Here is a 22833-nt window from a genome sequence, read left to right as displayed (position 1 = left end):
TCAGCTGTGCCTGATTGGGAGCCACACACAGCCCAAAACAAAGAAATACAAAAAACCTAGAAAAAGAACATAGAACGCCCACCCAATGTAACACCCTGGCCTAACCAAAATAAAGAACAAAAAACCCCTCTCTATGGCCAGGGCGTTACAGATCTAAATTATTTTATTGTCACTGAATGTACTATGTACTAATCAAATGTGTTAAACATGTTGTTAAATTTATAGTGTAGGCGTATTAATTGTGCTAATATTATATGCTAATTATGTTCTGGCCCAATCAGAAAAAAATTGTCCCGAAGCCAAATCTAGTTGACGAACCCTGTTTTATAGTATGCCATGGCCTTTTCTGGCCAACTGCTGTTATGTTTATGATATACTATGGTGTTGTGTCACTAGACTTTGACCAGATATTATTACATCCAAAGATCAACTGTACCTAGAACATAGATACAGAGCCACTTGTTATCAGGAAGGTGCTCTCTCAGAACAACGGAAAATATCTCAATGACTTGACATGTTCTGGTAGTGAATTCAGGCTACAAGGTAAGAATCTTCCCAGGGATTATTGTAAAGTGTGTAGAGAAATTAAATGTATGGTGTTATTTTAGTATAGTGACTGACAGTAAAACACTCAGATCTAACAGTCCATTTCACCTGGGACAGTTATGTGACAGTTCAATCATACAAAATGGCGCTAACTGGGCGTAGGCAAGTCAAATTCAAAAACATATTGTTCATATATTCGTATATTGTGGTTATTTTACAATTTGTATATTTTTTATGTATAAGTTGTAAATCGTCTTTCAAAATATCATAAAATTTGTTTTCAAAATTACAATGAGCTCCTCTTTCCTGTGTAATTTGGTTTGAAACCACTGAACCTACTTTTCTTATTATGAACTGAATTCAGTAACAGAATAATAATATCATACCTGTTAAACTAAGCAACACACTAGAATGAGATAAATTATTAAAAGAGAAAGTGACTTATTAATATTATATTGTTGTTATTATTATTATTAGTTAAACTACATGGAGAAAAGGTGAAAAATATCAGTCACGACTACATGTTCATGTGATGCATTAAATCACCTGACTGTTTGGATGTATCTGTTAGTAAATGTTTTATTTCTAAGAGATAATGAATAAAATACAACAATTGACATTCAATAATTAGTTGTCACTGTGTTAATCACAACCAACGTGCTGGATCTCTGTTTAGGGGTCACTGCTCTAAAATGAGTCTCTCTTGGAAGAGAGAGGAGGAGGGCCCTGCCTCTAAAAGGAGTGTCTCTGGGGAACACGGCACCAAATCTAAGAGGTGAGATTAGTTTTGTAAAGAATTTATGAAGAGTTTATATCCAAAACACTATATCCACCATTTCTTCTCATTTGTGTTTTTTTCTTCAGAAATTAAGGATGATGGGTGTGTAAAATATTACTGTTCTAAGATTTAAAATTCATAGATTTTAGCGTATGACATTTTACTGAGAACATCACAGCAAGATGAAACAAATATTGTTGCATTCTCTAGATTCTGCATTCACCAGATTCTCACATTTCATTTGCATTATAGAGCCCCACAGTGGAGGTGTCATAATACCCATAACACCTAGCGGTCAAACAGGGAAATGGTTCCAATAGTTTTATAGAGCCCAACAGTGGAGGTGTTATAATACCCATAACACCTAGCGGTCAAACAGGGAAATGGTTCCAATAGTTTTAAAGAGCCCCACAGTGGAGGTGTTATAGTACCCATAACACCTAGCGGTCAAACTGGGAAATGGTTCCAATAGTTTTATAGAGCCCCACAGTGGAGGTGTCATAATACCCATAACACCTTGTGGTCAAACAGGGAAATGGTACCAATAGTTTTATAGAGCCCCACATTGGAGGTGTTATAATACCCATAACACCTAGCGGTCAAACTGGGAAATGGTTCCAATAGTTTTATAGAGCCCCACAGTGGAGGTGTCATAGTACCCATAACACCTAGCGGTCAAACAGGGAAATGGTTCCAATAGTTTTATAGAGCCCCACAGTGGAGGTGTCATAATACCCATAACACCTTGTGGTCAAACAGGGAAATGGTTCCAATAGTTTTTCCAATAAAAAACATGAGCTGTCGCACACCCAGATAATGTTTATTTATGTGGAGGTTCTGACTAACGGCTAAACTATAAGCTATAAGCACACTCCATATATTAACTCCTAGTAATTTATTGGGTATTTACCAACGTTTCAGCATCACTGTGCCTTCTTCAGGGTGATGTCATGAATACTTGAACCAGGTTATGTAGACGAACAGTGCAGTTAGTGCCACCAAAGGCAATAGTGAGGGGTGTGTCATAATTGTTAAGTTAAATAGAATGAATTGAGTGAAACTTAAAAAAAACAATAGTTTGGCATATTGAATATATCAGGCTATTGTTATCATATAGAAACATAACTGATAATTGTACATAACATTAGCATCAACATACATTATTGTTTTATTCAATTTCACATATTTAATTGTTTCCTATTTCAATAAAAACATTTGTTAAATGTAATGTTTTGGTTCAACCATAATGCATAATGAGCATCATCAACAGGGGAACATATTGGATGTGCTCTGATAAGCTGTAGAAATAATATATCCATTTAAAACAGAGAACTGTTCATAAGGGCCTGAGATCAAAGTCAATATTCAGACCACTAGGGGTCTATGTTTTTAGACAGGATCTCCAGTAAGCCTCCCTTTGTAGTAGTAGGATCTCCATGTTACCTCCTCTCCTTGGTAGAGCAACATGCTCAATGCCTGTGTATTTGAGGGAGGAGATTGGATGGTCAGCTTCAACAAAGTGAGCTGCTATTGGACAGTCAATGTTCTTACACCTGATTGAGCTGCGGTGTTCAGCTATGCGTTGTTTTAATAGTCTTTTCGTTTGTCCTACGTAGGCTTTCCCACATGAACAGGTGATGAGATAGATTACTCCCTTGGTCTTGCATGAGATGATCCCTCTAACAGGGATTTTTCTACCTGTATGTTGATGTCTGAAGATGGATGTTTTTATAGTGCTGTTGCACTGTGCTCATGAGCCACGTTTGTAGTTCCCATTTGGAATGAGTGTCAAGAGTGTCTGAATGGGCTCAGAGGGCAGGTCAGATCTCACCAAACTATCTACAATATTGCGACCACGCTTTAGACCACCAGTGGGGGTTCCTTGAAGAGGTGTGTGATTGTTTTGTCTGACTGCAGACTATTCCAGTGCTTTTTCAGGATTGCTTTCGTTTTCTCAGAATACTTGGTGCAAAAGACGGTTGTTTTTCTTCTTTGGTTGAGTTTTTAGCAATTCCTCTGTTGGTTTTTGAGATATTTTCATCAAGAGTTCTGTCCTTTTAGCCTCTCATTTTGAATTTATCTGTAAGTTCTTAGCATTGCTGTCAAAATCCAAACATGTTTCTACCATACAGTTTTCCCATAGGGAATTGTAGAAACACTTCAAATAAGGGATGTGTTTCGTATAGGATGGGGTGGCGCGGCGGTCCTTGTGGGCAAATTTTGTCATCAAAGTATATCATTCTCTGGATTTATGGTGTTTTCAAGACAACTGGGAACTGGGAAGTTCTAATGATGACGTCAGTGATCTTCAGGTCGGAGCTCTAGAAAGAGGCCGAGATCCCCACTTGGAATTTCGAGTTGGATGACCGTTCAAACCGTATTTTCTTAGTTGGAGCTCGTTTTTTTCAGAGTTGTCCTGAACTCACTGAAGTCTGATATTTCCCAGGTTCCAGTTGTTTTGAACGTTGCAGAAGTCATGCTGGATTCACAGCATGGCCAATGTATTCAACCTTTTCTGTCCCTTGGTGTTGCATGTGAATGTTTATCCTTTAAAGTTTGGAAAAGAGACCCTTAACTTCTCAGGGCTGCCTGGGAAGCTACCGTCCCACCCACGGTTCACACTATTCAACAGCCAGTGAAATGTCAGGGCGCCAAATTCAAAACAACAAAATGTCATAATTCTAAGTTCTCAAACATATGACTATTTTACACTATTTTAAAGATACACTTCTCCTTAATGTAACCATGTTGTCCGATTTCAAAAAGGCTTTACGGCATAAGCATAAAGTTAGATTATGTTAGGACAGCGAAAACACAAGAAAAACCACACAGCCATTTTCCAAGCAGGAGAGGGGTCACAAAAACCATAAATTCAGCTAGAATTATGCACTAACCTTTGACGATCTTCATCAGATGACACTCCTAGGACTCAATGTTAGACAATACATGTATGTTTTGTTCGATAAAGTTCATATTTATATCCAAAAACAGCATTTTACATTGGCGCGTGATGTTCAGAAAATATTTTGCCTCCAATACTGCCGGTGAATCAGCACAACAATTTACAAAAATACTCATCATAAACGTTGATAAAATATTAAACTGTTATTCAAGGAATTATAGATGAACATCTCCTTTATGCAACCGCTGTGACAGATTTCAAAAAAGCTTCATGGGGAAAGCACACATTGCAATAATCTGAGTACTGCACTCAGAAAAAGACATCAAACAATACAGATACCCGCCATTTTAGAGTCATCTAATATCGCATTTGAAATATTCACTTACCTTTGATGATCTTCATCAGAAGGCACTTCCAGGAATCCCAGGTCCACAATAAATGTTGTTTTGTTCGATAAAGTCCATAATTTATGTCAAAATACCTTTGTTTGCGCGTTCAGTAAGCTACTCCAAATGTAGGAAGCGCGGCCAAAATGTCACGACGAAAAGTAAAAAAAAGTGACATTTACATTCGTTAGATTAACGAGAGTCTTGTCTTTAAATAGCTGTAAAATAGTCATATGTTTGAGAAATTGAAGTAATAGGATTTTTAAGGTATTTGAAAATCGCGCCACTGGATTACACTGGCTGTTGCGTAGGTGGGACGATTACGTCCCGCCTAGCCCAGAGAGGTTAAATTAAAACAGTTTTAGAAACTTCAGAGTGTTTTCTATCCAAATATACTAATAATATGCATATCCTACCTTCTGAGCCCTAGTAGCAGGCAGTTTTGTTTGGGCACATTTTTCATCCGAAATCGAAAATACTGCCCCCTATACCTTGACAGGTTAAACGCAGAATTGGACCAGTCCAATCAAAGCCATGGTAGATATAACGTGATTTGACAATTTTATCTGTGGCCAATGACCTTGAGCCTTTTGGATGGGCACTTCTAATGTAACTCTATGGCAGCACCCAATGGGCTTGAATTTTTGAGCTCTCCCTGTAGATTTTGTGGTGACGTAGTGTCTCCATGAGTGACAGAACACTGAGCCAATCAAGGCGCAACTACAGATCATTACCAACCCCTACGCTCAGTATTTTCCTCTGGCTGCCCCACCACCACAGAAAGCACTGAGCAAGGCTGAAACACCTGCATTTAGGAGCTGCCTAACTCAAGACAACATAAAAGAGCATGTTTGTATGCAGCTTTATTATTATTTGTTTTACATTGTTTGCAAACTAATATGTGACACGTATTAACTAGGCAAGTCAGTACAAATTCTTATTTACAATGACGCCTACCCCGACCAAACCCAGACGACGCTGGGCCAATTGTGCGCCTCCCTATGGGACTCCCAATCACAAACGGATTCGAACCAGGTACTGGCAGTGTGTTAGACAACTGTGCCAGTCGGGTGCCAGTGTATATTGTATGTTGACTTTGACATGTTGTGGCTTTCAGATTTACAATATAAAAGAATATTAATATGAAGACTCGTATTTCACTTACCAGTCTAATGTAACGTTAGCAGGTAACGTTAGCGTTCTCTCCTTTAGCTGTTGTCTCAAAAAAAATGTATGCAAGAATATCGTCAAAAAATCTCTATACTTGGGCATTGATTTAGCTTTTCCAGTATTAGTAGCCATATTGTAAGTTCAAAATTTGCAAAACACTTCGTTTTCATAACTTTCATAACTCACAGATATGCGTAACGCGCTTCGCCATATACTTGCATAAATGGCCAAAAGGAACTAGCCTCCTGGCAAGCAATTGGTGTGGGATAGGTGGGGCAGGTTTGAGACTGATCTAATGAATTTACAAGAAAAATACACTTTATTTCTCAGCTGCCTCACCAATGTCTGTCCCTGAATTAATAACTTTTAATTGCTAAATATTTCCAATAGATGGAAGCATAAGATCACAAAGCATCAGTTATAGGCTACAAGCAGCAAAATGATTGACATAAAATAGCATGCAACCACAGACTATATGTCCCATGATTTTCTAAAATGGTCACTTAATACTTTAGTTAGCAATATATCTTGTATAGGGGCTGTGTTGCTTTTGGGAGAGCAAAAAAAAATGTGACTATAGCAGGTTTTGAACCCTGGGTAAATTATTACTAGTCAGAACCTCAACTCTAGTAAACATGCATTATAAAAATCATGTTAATATCTGATATTGCGAGTAAACAACCTTGGAATAGAAAAGACAAGAGTGCGTCTTCTTACTACTTCCTTAATATATGGAATCACTAAAAGTTATATATATTTTTGGGTTCAGTGAAGAAGAACCTCTAGAGTTCTGATCAATGAAAGGTGAATGTTTTGAAGATGTGAACCCAGCAGCCCTCCAGTGGTCAGATCAATTCCGCCTGTTTTTTCCAGCGCCCGGCCCGGGATATAAACCAGCCACCTTTCAGCCACAGGTCCAACTCCTGCTACAGCTCCAACTCATTAGCCACTGGGTGAAAACCTGAGTTAGTCTTCAGAAATTAGCATAAATGAATCTGCCAAAATGAAGACAAAATGCTTTGGAGACATACATGGTATCACTTGTTATACATAAGTATTATACATAAATCATTGCCAAAAGCACAAGACATATATTATTAATGGATTGATTATATAGAAATATAAAACATTATTTTTAACTACTACAAAGCATTTACATGTGGTGCAGGAACCACTGACTCACTGCATTATTCTATAGTATTATCAAGACACCTGCTGTTAACTCTTAACTACTTAGGACAGCTCACGATGTGTCCTAAATATCTGCCGACTAGGTGGGACTAGAGACTTCATGCATAGCTTTAATTTATACCCAGAAGTGTAAAATATCTTTTTTCTCAGCACTTATATGACCAATTTTCTACTTTGAGCCGTTTTGTGGATATGGGCCCAGATCTCAAAATATTGTTATAAAAAACTTATGATGTTTGTTTTACATAATAATAAAAAATGAATATTACTAATGTAACCCACTGTAAAGACTGGGTTTAGTTGATTGTGTTGCACTGCTCATGTCCGCGTTCTGGACCTTCCCGCGTCCCCGTACAGAACTGTCCGCGTCCCCGTACAGAACTGTCCGCGTCCCCGTACAGAACTGTCCGCGTCCACGTATAGAACTGTCCGCGTCCACGTACATTGTGGCGCCAAGCATATTGTCCGGTTACGCGCAGAGTGGGCTGAGGTGATTTTGGGGAATAACGACTGAGTTTGTTACAGTGTTGAAACGCTGAAGTTTATTGTTCAATTATCTTTTTGCTTTACGGTCAGGGACAGTATGAGTGTAGCCAGATCATTTCACTCTCTATCCTCGTTTCATTTTGTGGTTCACCGGATTCGTCATCGAGACGAGACAGATAAACGACCTGCTAGCTAGCTACTCTACCAGCAGCATCCTAGTTATCCAAGCTAGTCGGTACAGCTCGGTAAGCTAGCTAGCTTCTCTACCAGCAGCATCCTAGTTATCCTAGCTAGTCGGTACAGCTCGGTAAGTTAGCTAGCTTCTCTACCAGCAGCGTCCTAGTTATCCTAGCTAGTCAGTACAGCTAGGTAAGCTAGCTAGTTACTAATTAGTAGCATCGTAGTTCTCTCTAATTGACTGATGCTGGCTACCTCTGTCCGGTTCTCCTCTCTTCACTAGATGGACGGTAACTTTAGTGTTTAACCCCTCTGTATCCAAGGACCAAACTTTTGAATATTATTTTTGGGGCTCCTCAGTAGGCTGGACACATTCCGTTTATTTTAATTCTCAGCTGCCTCACCAATGTCTGTAAGTAAATTAATAACTTTTAGTTGCTAAATATTTTCAATAGATAGCAGCATAAGACCACGAAGCATCAGTTATAGGCTACAAGCAGCAATATGATTGACATAAAATAGCATGCAACCACAGACTATATGTCCCATGATTTTCTAAAATGGTCACTCATTACTTTAGTTAGTTATATATCTCATATTAGGGCTGTGTTGATTTTGGGAGAGAAACAAAAATAGTGAGGTATTGAATAGTGAGGTGTAAATAGTGAGGTATTGAATAGTGAGGTGTAAATAGTGAGGTAAAAATAGTGAGGTATTGAACCCCGGGTAGATAATCAGTAGTACATACATTGTAAAAAATCATGTTAATATCTGATATTGGGAGTAAACCACCTCGGAATAGAAAAGACAAGAGCGCGTCTTCCAGCCCACCAATAAATGACATCATTCAACCCTCCTGGTTAGTAAATTTACCTCGACATGCCCCTTGAGAAGGCGAGTGAGAGTGAAGTGAAGACACCAGCTGTTTAGCGGGGCTGAGTTGACTTCATGTGCGAGAAGGCAGAGCAGGTGGATGCTGGTTGATGAATGTACTGGGAAAATACGTATTTCTCGACCAGAGATGACTGAATTAATGTTCAGGCTTATTGATAATCGTTATATTAATGAAGTGTAAAACATGAGCATAAAAACAGGTCATAATAAACATGAATCATAATAATATTACTTTACAGTAATCTGTTAAATGCTTTTTCAGTCCTTCCTCTTGCGTTAGCAGTGTGGAAAGGGACAGAAAGAAGCGCGGGGAGTGGTGGTGTATCCAGGGAGAAAACTAAACTAATATTCTGAAATATCATTTGTGGTCTTATGTTCCCATCTATTGGAATCTTTTGCTACATAAGACTGAATCGAGACGGTAGATCACATTTGACTGTTATAAACCAGATATATATTATTACTGTATTAAACCTAGCAGTACTACTGATTTCACTGAGAGAAAGATATATATTATTAATGTGTTAAACCTAGCAGTACAACTGATTTCTCTGAGAGTGAGACAGATATATATTATTACTGTGTTAAACCTAGCAGTACTACTGATTTCTCTGAGAGTGAGGCAGATATATATTATTACTGTATTAAACCTAGCAGTACTACTGATTTCTCTGAGAGGCAGATATATATTATTACTGTATTAAACCTAGCAGTACTACTGATTTCTCTGAGAGGCAGATATATATTATTACTGTATAAAACCTAGCAGTACTACTGATTTCTCTGAGAGTGAGGCAGATGTATATTATTACTGTATTAAACCTAGCAGTACTACTGATTTCTCTGAGAATGAGGCAGATATATATTATTACTGTATTAAACCTAGCAGTACTACTGATTTCTCTGAGAGTGAGGCAGATATATATTATTACTGTGTTAAACCTAGCAGTACTACTGATTTCTCTGAGAGGCAGATATATATTATTACTGTATAAAACCTAGCAGTACTACTGATTTCTTTGAGAGTGAGGCAGATATATATTATTACTGTATTAAACCTAGCAGTACTACTGATTTCTCTGAGAATGAGGCAGATATTATTACTGTATTAAACCTAGCAGTACTACTGATTTCTCTGAGAGACAGATATATATTATTACTGTATTAAACCTAGCAGTACTACTGATTTCACTGAGAGGCAGATATATATTATTACTGTGTTAAACCTAGCAGTACTACTGATTTCTCTGAGAGGCAGATATATATTATTACTGTGTTAAACCTAGCAGTACTACTGATTTCTCTGAGAGGCAGATATATATTATTACTGTATTAAACCTAGCAGTACTACTGATTTCTCTGAGAGGCAGATATACATTAATACTGTATTAAACCTAGCAGTACTACTGATTTCTCTGAGAGGCAGATATATATTATTACTGTATTAAACCTAGCAGTACTACTGATTTCTCTGAGAGGCAGATATATATTATTACTGTATTAAACCTAGCAGTACTACTGATTTCTCTGAGAGGCAGATATATATTATTACTGTGTTAAACCCAGCAGTACTACTGATTTCTCTGAGAGAGAGGCAGATATATATTATTACTGTGTTAAACCTAGCAGTACTACTGATTTCTCTGAGAGGAAGATATATATTATTACTGTATTAAACCTAGCAGTACTACTGATCGCTCTGAGAGGCAGATATATATTATTACTGTGTTAAACCTAGCAGTACTACTGATTTCTCTGAGAGGCAGATATATATTATTACTGTATTAAACCTAGCAGTACTACTGATTTCTCTGAGAGTGAGGTAGATATATATTATAACTGTATTAAACCTAGCAGTACTACTGATTTCTCCGAGAATGAGGCAGATATATATTATTACTGTATTAAACCTAGCAGTACTACTGATTTCTCTGAGAGGCAGATATATATTATTATTGTATTAAACCTAGCAGTACTACTGATTTCTCTGAGAGGCAGATATATATTATTACTGTATTAAACCTAGCAGTACTACTGATTTCTCTGAGAGTGAGACAGATATATATTATTACTGTATAAAACCTAGCAGTACTACTGATTTCTCTGAGAGAGAGGCAGATATATATTATTACTGTGTTAAACCTAGCAGTACTACTGATTTCTCTGAGAGTGAGACAGATATATATTGTTACTGTATTAAACCTAGCAGTACTACTGATTTCTCTGAGAGTGAGACAGATATATATTATTACTGTATTAAACCTAGCAGTACTACTGATTTCTCTGAGAGTGAGACAGATATATATTATTACTGTATTAAACCTAGCAGTACTACTGATTTCTCTGAGAGTGAGGCAGATATATATTAATACTGTATTAAACCTAGCAGTACTACTGATTTCTCTGAGAGGCAGATATATATTATTACTGTGTTAAACCTAGCAGTACTACTGATTTCTCTGAGAGTGAGGCAGATATATATTATTACTGTGTTAAACCTAGCAGTACTACTGATTTCTCTGAGAGGCAGATATATATTATTACTGTGTTAAACCTAGCAGTACTACTGATTTCTCTGAGAGGCAGATATATATTATTACTGTGTAAAACCTAGCAGTTATATAGCATTTTGCAAAAATGAAATGAAAACATCAAGTGATAGATTAAAAAAAAAAAATACATGTCTGTCATTGAACAGCCACATGCCATGATTAGATAGTGAAAAACACACCAATCTCTTTCATAACTTCTTCAAACAATAAAAGCTAATTTACCAACATTTCTAAAAAGTGATATATAGTGTTTTGGAATGAAACTCTTCTTATGTTTCCCCATCTGAGCTCAGAGTAGATGAGAAATGTAATATTTGTCTCTGTTGTGTTGAAGACCAATCAAGCAGAAGAGACCAGCCTCCTCTGGACCCAGCTGTGTGTCCATGAAGAGTGACTGGTCTATGGGTAAACCTATGTCCTTTAGAGAGGGAGACTTTTCTACTGAACAAAGGTAAGAAGAACTCATGGGTCATGGTCAGTGAGTTAAACAACACTGTCTCTAGTCATTTCTCCTCTCCCATTTTCACATTTCTTTTGGTTGTTTTCATAATCCATAGGCTAATCCTTTAGTCCATTTTCATAGTCCTAAAACAATATTAAACAAACACAACGTTCCCTCCCTGTGTGTGTGTGTGTGTGTGTGTGTGTGTGTGTGTGTGTGTGTGTGTGTGTGTGTGTGTGTGTGTGTGTGTGTGTGTGTGTGTGTGTGTGTGTGTGTGTGTGTGTGTGTGTGTGTGTGTGTGTGTACTCCCTGGATGAGGAGATGTAATCTCATGTTTTGTCCACAGAAACCAACAGGAGAGATCAGAGTCAGAGATTCTCAGTGGTCAGTCTTCCCACAGTCATCAAACAGACCTGGCCTCCATATTCAGTGTATGTGGTCCTGTTATGAACATTTGTTTTTGTTTTCCTCAAGTAAAGTTGATCTGTCAATTTTTCATTATTGTGTTAATGAGAAAGCATTTCTTCTCTTGCTTAATATTTACTTGATTTATTTCAGTTGCTTGAAGAGAAAATGATTACATTTGTGAAGAAGGAGCTGAAGATGTTCAAGAGGATTCTTAGTCCAGAACTCCCAGAAGGCTTTGAGAGTCAGAAGCAGGATGAGGAAGTGGTGGATGCTGAAGATGAGAAGCAGGAGAGCAGTGCCAGAGAGGGGGCTCTGAAGATCACACTGCACGTCCTGAGGAAAATGAACCAGAAGGAGCTTGCTGACACACTGCAGAAATGTAAGATCTGTCTGCCTCATGTTGAATGCTGTTTTATAACATTTAAAAGCTGTAGCTAAAGTACAGCTAAAGTGGCTGTGTAACTCAATGATATTGTAGCAGCCTTAACACAACACCTAGTGACCTTATCAAGTAGCAGAAGGGATGTGTTGTGTTGATTAATTTAGAGAGACAGAGAGAGACAACATTAATAATACCATCAATAATACCAATAATAATATAATCAGTCACACCAGTCTGTAATGCATTATGAAAACATTTACACATATATACATTCAGTTAAGAGAATAAATGATTATAATTTAAAATGTTATAACAGTCCTACAATACTGTAGGCATTAAAACAGACGTAATATTAATATCCTCTGTGTTATTTCTAGATTCAGATGATCCTGCTGTGATTTGCCAACGTGAACTCAAATCTAATCTAGAGAAGAAGTTTCAATGTGTATTTGAGGGGATCGCTAAACAAGGAAACCCAACACTTCTCAATCAGATCTACACAGAGCTCTACATCACAGAGAGTGGAACAGGAGAGGTCAATAATGAACATGAGCTGAGACAGATTGAGACAACAACCAGGAAACAAGCAAGACCAGAGACTGCAGTCAAATGTAACGACATCTTCAAACCCTTAACTGGACAAGACAAACGTATCAGAACTGTGCTGACAAAGGGAGTTGCTGGCATTGGAAAAACAGTCTCTGTGCAGAAGTTCATTCTGGACTGGGCTGAAGGAAAAGCAAATCAGGATGTTCAATTTGTGTTTTCATTCCCTTTCCGGGAGCTGAATTTGATGAAAGGGGACAAACACACTTTGATTGAACTTCTCAATCACTTCTCAATGGAAACCAAACAATCAAGAATCTCCAACTACGACAAGTACAAAGTTCTGTTCATCTTTGATGGTCTGGATGAGTGCCGACTGCCCCTAGACTTCCAGAAGAACAAGATCTGTTGGGACGTCACAGAGTCAACCTCAGTGGATGTTCTGCTGACAAATCTCATCAAGGGAAATCTGCTTCCCTCTGCTCTCCTCTGGATAACTACCCGACCTGCAGCAGCCAATAAGATCCCTTCAGAGTGTGTTGACCAGGTGACAGAGGTACGAGGGTTCAATGACCCACAGAAGGAGGAGTACTTCAGAAAGAGATTCAGTGATGAGGACCTGGCCAACAGAATCATCTCACACATAAAGACATCAAGGAGCCTCCACATCATGTGCCACATTCCAGTCTTCTGTTGGATTTCTGCAACAGTCCTCGAACACATGCTGAAACATAAGAGAGAAGAGATGCCCAAGACTCTGACTGAGATGTACACACACCTTGTGGTGTTTCATACCAAACAGAAGAATGAAAAGTATCTTGGGAAAGAAGAGACAGGTCCACACTGGAATAAAAAGAGCATTCTGTCACTGGGAAAACTGGCTTTTCAACAGCTTGTGAAGGGCAATCTGATTTTCTATGAAAAAGATCTGAAAGATGCTGGCATTGATGTCAATGAAGCCTCAGTGTACTCAGGATTGTGCACACAGCTCTTTAAAAAGGAATGTGGGCTGTACCAGGACAAGGTGTACTGCTTTGTTCATCTGAGCATTCAGGAGTTTCTGGCTGCTTTGTATGTGTTCCTCTCATTCATCAACAATAATGAGAATCTCATGGCCGAACAGCAAACAAAGTCCAGTATCTTTTCTCTGCTGTACAGAGACAAGTCTGAAGTTACTGTCTACAAAAGTGCTGTGGATAAAGCCTTACAAAGTGAGATGGGAAACCTGGACCTGTTCCTCCGCTTCCTTCTGGGACTCTCACTGGAGTCCAATCAGAAGCACTTACGAGGTCTACTGACAAAGACAAGAAGCAGCTCACAGAGCAATGAAGAAACAGTAAAGTACATCAAGAAGAAGATCAGGAAGAATCCTTCTCCAGAGAGGAGCATCAATCTGTTCCACTGTCTGAATGAACTGAATGACCATTCTCTAGTGGAGGAGGTCCAAAGCTTCCTGAGCTCAGGAAGTCTTTCAAAACCCAACCTGTCACCTGCACAGTGGTCAGCTCTGGTCTTTGTGTTGCTGACTTCAGAAAAGGAGCTGGATGTGTTTGACCTGAAGAAATTCTCCAGATCAGAGGAAGGTCTTCTGAGGCTGCTGCCAGTGGTCAAAGCCTCCAGAGCTGTTCTGTGAGTACATCAAATGACATATAAGAAGTATTCATCAGGAAGAAATATTATGTTTAAAGAAAAATATGTATTATAATATGTATATAATATTATATTGAAAAACATATTGAATGAATGCATTGATTTTCACATTAGTATACCATTATGACCATACAATTCTAGGAGACGGAAGATGAATCTATATGTTGTTTGAGAGAATAAACCAAATGCGTCTGCCATTGTCCTTCTACACTACTGGTGTTAAATTAACAGTGTGTTTGTGAAGTCATGATGATCTCTTTGTCAGGCTGTCAGGCTATGGAGTCACAGAGAAAGGCTGTGCTTCTCTGGTCTCAGCTCTGAAGTCAAACCCCTCACACCTGAGAGAGCTGGACCTGAGTAACAATTACCTGAAGGATTCAGGAGTGAAGCTGCTCTCTGCTGTACTGGGGAATCCCCACTGTAAACTGGAGACTCTGAGGTCAGTATTCCTGTAGTTGGTCAACAAGTGATAACTGTTCACCAGATCCACATGTGTTTACCAGACACACATAGTCCACACCATATGTGTTTGGACAGTGAAGCTTACAGTTTTAAATTTGGTGCTATGTTCCAGCATTTTGGATTTGAGATAGAATGTTTCATATTAGGTGACAGTACAGAATGTCACCTTATATTTGAGGTTAATGGTGAGAGGTTAGCATGTTTTGTTGTATCCTCTGTTATTGTTAATGGTGAGAGGTTAGCATATTTTGTTGTAGCCTCTGTTATTGGTAATGGTGAGAGGTTAGCATGTTTTGTTGTAGCCTCTGTTATTGGTAATGGTGAGAGGGTAGCATGTTTTGTTGTAGCCTCTGTTATTGGTAATGGTGAGAGGTTAGCATGTTTTGTTGTAGCCTCTGTTATTGGTAATGGTGAGAGGTTAGCATGTTTTGTTGTAGCCTCTGTTATTGGTAATGGTGAGAGGTTAGCATGTTTTGTTGTAGCCTCTGTTATTGGTAATGGTGAAAGGTTAGCATGTTTTGTTGTAGCCTCTGTTATTGGTAATGGTGAGAGGTTAGCATGTTTTGTTGTAGCCTCTAACTTTCTCTCTCATTATTATTCATGATTCATTCATGATTTGTATTAATCATGTTATCATCAGGGTTCATTTAGTAGTGTTTAGAAACATGTTATCTACTCACTTAGACAGAACATTATCCAGTCATCATCCACCATTTTACTATTGGGCAAAACAAACTGCAAATGCGTCAATGTCAACCCATATGAAACATTTGATCTGAAATCCAAAATGTTGGAGTTTAGAGCCACATTTAAAATGTTAGATTCACTGTCAAAATAGATATGGTGTGGACTGTATACTCAATACAATCTAAATCTGATACCTCACTGTCTGTCTTTTGACTGATAGTGCTTTTAAACTGGTCTGATCAGTCTACTCAAATATTTGTACTATACATGTTTCTATCTGCAGGCAAAACTTTGATAATCTGTAATTTATATTATGATACATTAATTTCTGAATAGATATGGCAGGTTTCATGACACTGGTGTATCTGAATATGTTGAAGAAATATACTGCCACTATTTTCACCACCAAAGAATAGCGGTGTGGTTTTAATATGATTTGACTCTTTGCAGGCTGTCAGGCTGTCTAGTCACAGAGGAAGGCTGTGCTTCTCTGGTCTCAGCTCTGAGGTCAAACCCCTCACACCTGAGAGAGCTGGACCTGAGCTACAATCACCCAGGAGACTCAGGAGTCAGACTGCTCTCTGCTGGACTGGAGGATCCACACTGCAGACTGGAGAAACTCAAGTATGTAGAGGGTTTATGTCAATGTTCATATCAGACATGTTTGACTTATCAGGCTAGTTAAGACAAACATTCTGACCACCACTTGGAGAAATGATATGCTGACTGTGTGTCCAGTGTGTGTGTGTGTGTGTGTGTGTGTGTGTGTGTGTGTGTGTGTGTGTGTGTGTGTGTGTGTGTGTGTGTGTGTGTGTGTGTGTGTGTGTGTGTGTGTGTGTGTGTGTGTGTGTGTGTGTGTGTGTGAGTTCAGGTGTATCCCTCAATGACTGTCTGTTTTTCTGCTTACCGCTACAGTGTGGAACATGGTGGAGAGAACAGAATGAAACCTGGACTTAGAAAATGTGAGTGTTGACTGCTGTGAAGAATATGACTATGAATAAGTCTTAATTCAAGTTAAGTCAATGACCACCATCATTACTGACTTGGTCATGTTAAATATCATCTGTAGTTCTACAGAAGCAGAAATCAGGGACACCAAAGTTTACAAAGAGTTGATATGACAATGTGTGTGTGTGTGTGTGTGTAATTAATGTGAATAAGTGTGTATTATATTACCATACAGTATAACATGTGATCATTCAACAAGTCTCAAGTTACCTTAACTTCTCCTTTTGATACCTACAAACATCTACATTAAATGAATTAGTGAAAAGTGAGTTAACATTCTAATGTGAATGATGATGATTTCTAATATTGTGTCTGGTTTCATCCATCAGATGTCTGTGATCTCACACTGGACCTAAACACAGCAAACAGACGCCTCTCTCTGTCTGAGGAGAACAGAAAGGTGACATGGAGGAGAGAGGAGCAGCCGTATCCTGATCACCCAGAGAGATTTGAGGACTGTAAACATGTGCTGTGTAGAGAGGGTCTGACTGAGCGCTGTTACTGGGAGGTAGAGTGGAGAGGGGAGGCAAGTATAGCAGTGACATATAAAGGAATCAGCAGGAGAGGAAGGGATAGTGACTGTTGTCTTGGAGCCAATGACAAGTCCTGGAGTCTGATCTGCTCTGAAAACAGTTACGCTGCCTATTACAATAATAAGAATCCCACTACCATAGACGTCCGCCCCTCCAGCCCCCACAGAGTTGGAGTGTATCTGGACTGGCCAGCCGGCACTCTGTCCTTCTATAGAGCCTCCTCTGACACACTGACCCACCTGATCACATTCACCTCCACATTCACTGAGCCCCTCTATCCAGGGTTTGGGGTTTGGGGTAATGACTCCTCAGTGTCCCTGTAAATAATAACCTGACACACACACACACACACACACACACACACACACACACACACACACACACACACACACACACACATACACACACACACTGGACACACACATACACACACACACTGGACACACACACACACACACACACACACAGACACACTAGACACACACACACACACACACACACACACACACACACTGGGCACACACACACACACACACTGGACACACACACACACTGGACACACACACACACACACACACACACACACACACACACACACACACACACACACATACTGGACACGCACACACACTGGACACACACACATACTGGTCAAACACACACACACACACACACACACACACACACACACACACACACACACACACACACTGGACACACACACTGGACAAACACACACACACACATGCTGGACACACACACACACACACACGCACACACTGGACACACACACACAAACACACACTGGAAAAACACACACACACTGGACAAACCCACACACACACTGGAAATCAAACACACACACACACACTGGACAAACACACATACACTAGACTCACACACACACACTGCACTCACACACACACACACACACACACACACACACACACACACACACACACACACACACACTGGACTCACACACACACACTGGACAAACAAACACACACACACACTGGACAAACAAACACACAGTGGACACACAGGACACACACACTCACTGGACACACTCTCACACACACACATGTGCGTCTTCCTATAATTGTGAGGACCTTGACCCAGGACCTCTTACAATAACACCGTTAAAATACTAATGTGATCATTTGTTGTCTTTTATGTTGAATAACAATTTGTACAATTATATGTGGACATACGCTCCATAGTTGTACAAGTATACAGGGATATATTGTACTTTTCATAATAAAACATACTTGAAACAAGAAACAGCATGTTAATTGTGAAAACCACTTCATTATTGATTTTTACATTGTCTCTATCAGGTTAACCTGCGACTGGTTACATGAAACAAATATGAAATGAAATACAAAACAATTATATATGTGAAATTGAATTAAACAAATTGTACAACAGAGTGTTGTGATGCAGGGTCACTATAGCAACAGAGTGTTGTAATGCAGGGTCACTATAGCAACAGAGTGTTGTGATGCAGGGTCACTATAGCAACATAGTGTTGTGATGCAGGGTCACTATAGCAACAGAGTGTGATGCGCCCCAGCGTGAATCTCTCCAGACCAGAGGACTGTCTTCTTGGAGAGGAACCCTGTGACGTCATCATCGGAGAGGGAGATTCTGGACACTCTCTCAGCCTGCTCTCTGCTCCCTGCTCTCTCTCTCTGCTCTCTCTCTCTGCTCTCTCTCTCGCTCTGCTTCTCTATCTTTCTCTCTCTCTCCCCCCAATCTCTTGCTTTTTATATCTTAACCGGGGTGCAGTTTGGACAATCACCACTTGATGGAAGTGTTAAACCAGAATTGATGAAAACAACATCAATGCATTGAGAGAGAGTCTAATATACTGATATACAGAGAGTGAGAGAGAGAGTCTAATATACTGATATACAGTGCATTCAGAAAGTATTCAGACCCCTTGACTTTTTCCACATTTTGTCACGTTACAGCCTTATTCTAAAATTAATTAAATTGTTTTTCCCCCCCTCATCAATCTACACACAATAACCCATAGCAAAACAATTTATTTCATGTGTGCAAATTTGTATTTAAAAAAAACTTAGATATCACATTTACATAAGTATTCAGACCCTTTACTCAGTACTTTGTTGAAGCACCTTTGGCAGCGATTACAGCCTTGAGTCTTCTTGGATTTGACGCTACAAGCTTGGCACACCTGTATTTTGGGAGTTTCTCTCATTCTTCTCTGCAGATCCTCTCAAGCTCTGTCAGGTTGGATGGGGAGCGTCGCTGCACAGCTATTTTCAGGTCTCTCCAGAGATGTTCGATCGGGTTCAAGTCCGGGCTTAGGATCATTGTCCTGTTGTACAGTCTGTGTTTACTATACTGGGAGGGTAGAGAGTCAGAACTGATAGAGGATCTGGAGCCCTGAGGGGGAGAGAGAGGGATGGTAGAGAGTCAGAACAGAGGGAAAGAGAGAGAGGGAGGGTAGATAGTCAGAACAGAGGAAAAGAGAGAGAGGGAGAGAGGGAGTGGAGACAGAGGATGTGTGGAAGTTTTTTTATATTTGGTAATTGGGGCCTTTGAGCCCTGATGGGCTGGGTGACATCAGTGACACTCTGAGAGATATGGGTTGCTGTGGAGGGAGAGCAAGAGAGGGAGGGAGAGAGAGAGAGATTAGTCAGCAGAAATTATTCAGGACGACGTTCGTCTTTAAATGTACTTCTTTATTTCTCTCTTTCCCTACTGAGGGAGATAAAGGACGGACACACACACACACACACACACACACACACACACACACACACACACACACACACACACACACACACACACACACACACACACACACACACACACACACACACACACACACAGACACAGACACACAAACACGAAGGGTAGGTAATCAGGTATTCCTCCCATGGTGTGTGCATTGATTTTAGTCCCTTTCTCATTAACTAGCTGTGGACAGTGACCAGAGATGGCCAGATTGAGCTAGAGGTGTGTGTGTGTGTGTGTGTGTGTGTGTGTGTGTGTGTGCATGCAGTGTTTATACATTTGTTTTTGAGAGAGAGTTAACGGGACTTTCGATAAGAATGACACACACAGCCCTGATTCCATTTTCTGCTTTGTGTTTCAATTAGGTCTTAGTGGAATAGAGGCATGTGATTCATGAACCATTAATGTCGTTGGAAAACGTCAGAACGAAAGAAAGGAAGCAGTCCGTTCTGAACTGCTTAAAGGTCAGAAGTTGGTCATGATGTTTCTCTAAACCACAGAAGACTAAAGTTGGTCATGATGTTTCTCTAAACCACAGAATACAAAAGTTGGTCATTATGTTTCTCTATAACAGTAAAGACTAAAGTTGGTCATGATGTTGTCTTAGTGGAGCAGAAATCTCAGTGATCAATTTTTAAACTCTGATGTACCCAAAATACCCTGCACAACGTCTATTTGCGCCTCTACCGGATGGAAACTATAAGTGTAATGGCTGATATGGCACTTACAAATGTAGATTAATCACCCCCAAACAGGGAAACAAATCCCAATCAAAGGTTTTATCCCATGCTCCACTAAGGCAATTATTTATCTTATAACTTGTCCTTGTTTTAAGAATTATGTGGGTAAAACAAACTAATTTAAAACTTCTTGCAGCGCATATCCCATTAGCTGGATCGAGTTTTGTGAAAAATCAGAGCGCCATATTCAAAACCACAAATCTAATAATTTCTATTTCTCAAACATAGGACTATTTTACACCATTTTATAGATACACCTCTCCTGAATCAAACCACGTTGTCCAATTTCAAAAAGGCTTTACAGCGAAAGCAAAACATTAGATTATGTTAGGCGAGTACATCGACAAAAATAACCACAGCCATTTTCTAAGCAACTACATGCATCTCAAAAACCCAAAACACAGCTAAATGAAGCACTAACCTTTGACAATCTTCATCAGATGACACTCCTAGAACATCATGTTACACAATACATTAATTTTTTTGTTCGATAAAGTTCATATTTATATATAAAAACAGCATTTTACATTGGCGCGTGATGTTCAGAAAATATTTTCCCTCCAATACCGCCGGTGGACCAGCACCACAATTTACAAAAATACTCGTCATAAACGTTAATAAAATATTATACTGTCATTCAAAGAATTATAGATTAACATCTCGTGAATGCAACCGCATTGCCAGATTTTCAAAATAACTTTACTGGGAAAGCACACTTTGCAATAATCTGAGTACTGAGCTCAGAAAAATACACTAGGCGATACAGACCAGCGCCATTTTGGAGTCATCTAAATTCATAAATAGTATTAGAAATATTCACTTACCTTTGATGATCTTCATCAGAAGGCACTTCCAGGAATCCCAGGTCCACAACAAATGTTGTTTTGTTCGATAAAGTTCCTAATTTATGTCCAAATAGCTCCTTGTTGTTCGCGCATTCAGTAGGCAACTCAAAATGTACGAAACGTGCGGAAAATGTCACGACGAAAAGTTTAAAAAAAAATCTGTTTACGTTCGTTCAAACATGTCAAACATTTTATAGCATAAATCTTTAGGGCCTTTTTCAATCAGAACTTCAATAATATTCCAACCGGACGATTGCATTGTCTTATAAAACATTTTTGGAACAAAGCAGCCCCCCACATGAACGCGCGCCAATGTAGTGATGGCCCTCCCCTTGTAACCAACTTTCCAGGCTTCTCGTTCGGTCTGTGTTTACCGGAGAAGCCTCAAACAACTTTCTAAAGACTGTTGACATCTAGTGGAAGTGCTAAATGAGTGACCAGTCCCTGTGTGTTTCATAGGCAAAGACTTGAAAATGATCCCACACATCAGATTTCCACTTCCTGCTAGGATTTGTCTCAGGTTTTTGACTGCCATATGAGTTATGTTATACTCACAGACATCATTCAAACAGTTTTAGAAACTTCAGAGTGTTTTCTATCCAAATTTAGTAATAATATGCATATCCTAGCTTCTGAGATTGAGTAGGAGGCAGTGTAATATGGGCACATATTTTTTCAAATGTATCAATACTGCCCTATCCCTAAGTAGTTGTAAAAGGTTTAAAGTATGAATTTTGGAGCATCGTAGCACCATTAGGTGCAAAAACTTGACGTACCCAGTTGCGGCCCACTTTTTGGAAGCGATTTCGTCCCTACGTTATATCGACATCGAACATGTCACCCTGCCTAGGAGAGGGGGTGACCTATATAATTTATTGTTAAAACGAGAGGCTGCCTGGATCTTTAATTTAAAGTCTTCACGTAGACTTTGAAGTCACTCTTGTGATTTTGCTATTCATTGTAAATATTTGTAGGTCTATGTAGTCATATTGTAAATGAACCAATGATATCAAGCTACACCGGGCCATGATTACAGACACCTGTGTTTCCTTTGACGCTGTATAAACTAGTGACCCGCAGTGTTTGTCATTATACTCTGATGAAGACAGCTTGTCTGTATAAACTAGTGACCCACAGAGGCCTACAGTCAGTGTCCAGACTTCAGTTAATATTATAATAGACTACAGTCAGTGTCCAGACTTCAGTTAATACTATAATAGACTACATGAGGTCTACAGTCAGTGTCCAGACTTCAGTTAATATTATAATAGACAACATG

General features: G+C 39.2%; 2 long non-coding RNA genes across 2 annotated transcripts; both read left to right on the top strand.

Annotated features, from left to right (window-relative positions):
- The first annotated feature begins 159 nt into the window (after positions 1-159).
- LOC115182548 (uncharacterized) lies at positions 160-11444 on the top strand. The gene is made up of 3 exons (XR_003873807.1): positions 160-543; positions 1223-1321; positions 11417-11444. It is a non-coding gene; the product is annotated as an uncharacterized LOC115182548 (long non-coding RNA).
- Positions 7815-8637, top strand: LOC115182549 (uncharacterized). The gene is made up of 2 exons (XR_003873808.1): positions 7815-8305; positions 8349-8637. It is a non-coding gene; the product is annotated as an uncharacterized LOC115182549 (long non-coding RNA).
- Positions 11445-22833: the final 11389 nt, after the last annotated feature.

This window comes from Salmo trutta, unplaced genomic scaffold (genome assembly GCF_901001165.1).
Source record: "Salmo trutta unplaced genomic scaffold, fSalTru1.1, whole genome shotgun sequence".
Taxonomy (NCBI): Eukaryota; Metazoa; Chordata; class Actinopteri; order Salmoniformes; family Salmonidae; genus Salmo; species Salmo trutta.
Note: the sequence above shows the minus strand (reverse complement) of the source record. Positions and strands in the feature narration are given on the sequence as shown.